Source organism: Cebus imitator, unplaced genomic scaffold, assembly GCF_001604975.1.
Source record: "Cebus imitator isolate Cc_AM_T3 unplaced genomic scaffold, Cebus_imitator-1.0 Scaffold287, whole genome shotgun sequence".
Classification (NCBI taxonomy): Eukaryota; Metazoa; Chordata; class Mammalia; order Primates; family Cebidae; genus Cebus; species Cebus imitator.
In genome coordinates, this window is record NW_016107602.1 from 856,098 (window position 1) to 859,531 (window position 3,434).

General features: G+C 41.6%; 1 protein-coding gene and 1 pseudogene across 1 annotated transcript in view; both read right to left on the bottom strand.

Annotated features, from left to right (window-relative positions):
* LOC119467421 overlaps positions 1-3,434 on the bottom strand; it is a 38,282-nt gene that overhangs the window by 17,355 nt on the left and 17,493 nt on the right. The gene's annotated exons all lie outside the window — the stretch shown is intronic.
* LOC119467430 lies at positions 2,946-3,074 on the bottom strand (annotated as a pseudogene).

Sequence of the window (3,434 nt, forward strand, 5' to 3'; positions counted from 1 at the left end):
CCATACATATCTTTGGCCATCCCAGTTGCTAAGCATTTGTTTGCTTTGGTACCTTGTACTTCCGTTGACCTCGGGTCATTTTTTCGAAGGGGGCCTGTTTTTTAGGTAAACTATGGTATTTTGAAACTAGAATCTGGGTGGCACACTGATACCTCCAATGCAAAGCAACCATCACAGCATTCTTCCTCACCTTATGTCAGTATTTGTGTAACAGTGAAATACATATTTGAAAGATCATCTTCCACAGCAAGAATCTGGTTCCCACATGGACACATGGTAGGGAACAACACACACTGGGGTCTGTCAGAGGGGAGAGTGGGGGAGGGAGGGCATTAGGAAAGGTAGCTAATGGATGCTGGGCTTAACACCTAGGTGATGGGATGATCTGTACAGAAAACCCCCATGGCACTAGTTTCCCTGTGTAACAAACCTGCACATCCTGCACCTGTACCCCTGAACTTAAAATAAAAGTTGAAGAAATAAAGGGGCAGGAAGCATCACCAATAGCAAATTAGAGATTAACTTCAAGGATCAGGAAGGGTCCCAGCAGGAAGCAGACTCCAGCTCCTGTGATTGAATACAGAATTTCAATGAAGAAATTAACAACAAAAAGAACCTAGTTCCCAAGGACATTAGTATATTGATTCATTCGTTCAAACTACATAACATATTAAGCAGTTTCAGAGTTACTACGCACTGCCAACAAGTAACCACGTAAACAAAGTCTACATTTCCCATTCCTTCTGTTCCTTGACTATATTCCACTAAGCTTGTATAGTCTGAGTACTCTGCTAAAAAGTTATCTGATTTCTTTGTATTTATGTGATCAATTTGATATGGTATTTTGATTATTAGTTTCTCTTTGTACATTCAATGACAGGATTTGCTTTGTGTTATTTTTTATTTCATGTTAATTTCATATAATTAAAAAGTAAAATATTCATAGTTCAAAATCAAAACTCTATAAAAACATATGCTCAGAAAAGTCTCATTTCCATACTTACTTCCTCCACTAATATCCACCCCCCTATCATTTATTTCTGGTTTGAGTATATGTGTGGTTATTTCCCTTTCCATCTTACATACAAGGCAGCACGTTAGACATATATTTTGGTGACTCTCTATTGCCCTTAAAACATCCTAGAAAGCACTTCATAGCTATCTCCCTTTAAAAAAAAAATTGTTTGGCCGGGCACAGTGGCTCAAGCCTGTAATCCCAGCACTTTGGGAGGCCGAGGGGGGTGGATCATGAGGTCAAGAGATCTAGACCATCCTGGTCAACATGGTGAAACCCCGTCTCTACTAAAAACTACAAAAAAAATTAGCTGGGCATGGTGGCGCATGCCTGTAATCCCAGCTACTCAGGAGGCTGAGGCAGGAGAATTGTCTGAACCCGGGAGGCGGAGGTTGCGGTGAGCCGAGATCGCGCCACTGCACTCCAGCCTGGGTAACAAGAGTAAAACGCCGTCTCAAAAAAAAAAAAAAAATTGTTTGAATATCTTCCTTTTTTCAATAATTGTTTTTATAGCTGCATTACATGGATATACTATAGTTTATTCAGCCAGAATTCTATGAGTGGACATACAGGTTGCTTCCAAATTTGTTCTATCTGCAAACAATGGAGCCATGAACAACCTTCTGTACATATTCTTGGTTATTTTGTGGAGGTGTTTCCTCTGGAATAATTACTAGAAGTGAGACCATTAGGTCAAAGGGTGAATGCTTACATAATTGTTGGATACTGCCAATTTTTCCTTCATAGGGACTGATGATCATCATTTTTGAATGACAGTTTAACGAGTACTGAATTCTAAGTAGAAGATAATACTCTCTTGTGTTTTCAATTCTATTGCTGCTGAGAAATCTGTTGCCATTGTAACCACTGTTTCTTAGGGATACAGCAGAAACTTATTCTCCATTTTGCCTTTGCTTCTTTTCCCGAGGCCCCTGGCTGGCCTCTATTTCCCAGGCTCCCCAGCAGTTAGGTATGGCCAGCGGGGCTTGAGCAGACATGAGAGAGACCACTTCTGGCCTAGCTTATTCCCCACTCCTTCCTGTGGGCAAGCAGAGCAATTCTGAAAGCCATGTGGGTGCTGTCTGCTGGGTCCCTAAGGGTGCAGCCACCCAGTGGCCTGAAATACCCACCCAGGCCTGCTACATGAGAGAAGTAAGCTCATACTGGATTTGACCCATTGCATTTTTGGTCTATTTGAAGCATTTTAGCCCATTTTACTTAATACAACACAGTTCTGACTGGTTCTGTTTCTTATCCCTCCCCCTTGCTTCAACGCATCATTTTTATCTCCTGTAAGCCTTCATTCATCTTAAGAATTGTAAACATATTTATTTTATTGTCATTTCCAGAAATTCCAACTGCTAATTTCACTTTCAGTAAGTTCACGTCTTGCTTGAACACATTTTGAACTCTCCGTTTATGTCTTCACGTATTCTAAAGTTTTGCTTTGCAAGCTTATTTTGTGTAGGAGTTTTCAACTGCTTTATGTTTCCCCCTCTCCCTCCCTTCCCAGGCAGCTTTCAGTCCCTCCATCTGGTCTCTCAAAACTTCTTCCAAACCAGGTCTCAAAATGGCACTGTGTGTTCCTGCTCAGCAGTGCTATCAGTGATACCACGGATCCAGGTCCTGGGCCGAGAAAGCAGCTTGGCTCAGCTTCTAGTTCTGAAGCTACGTCTTTGTCTCTCAAACTTCCAGACACCCTTTCCTTCCAGGTAAGCCGTCTTTTCCAGCCTTCTTTCTTAGGTTGGGGAGGGAGGCACTGTGGTCTCTGATTTCAGTGTAGCCAGTGTTTCTTAGAGGTATGGAAGAGACTTAGTTATTTTCCCAATTTACATTCCCTGGAGCCTGGCTCCAACTCCTTGGTATCGGCTCTTGTGGATACTTTTACATTGTCATCTTTTTAAATTTGTTTTTTAGTTTTAAGTTCAGTCTCCATAGAGTCTTAAAAATTGCCAGTGCCAGCCATATTTCAAGTCATCATGAGTATTAAGAAAAGTTTTCAATTAGCAAGCGACTCAGATATACCTCACCGGCTATGAAATGGCCACTGCACAAAGCTATATCCCTTTATTCTAAGGAACCTGAGTTCCTGATTGCCCCTGCTGGAGAGGCCTGCAGCTTGGGCCTGCTTACCCCTTTGTATTTCAGCTTATTTTCTAGGTGACTACAGCCCGACCATACTTATTTGGTTACCCTTTTTATATTATAACTACCTTTGCTAGGTGTTTGGAGCCTGAACTCCTGTGCCATCTTCACCAGATGTCTCAACTTAAATCATTGTCTTGCTCTCCTGTGGCTCCCATACACATTTTGTGAGGCCCTCTTTACATCATATGTACTCAAGCTAAACACAGCTCTCAGAAGTCTTGGTATTGCCAGTTATGAAATGACTTCACTATATTATTTGTATGCTTTTAGT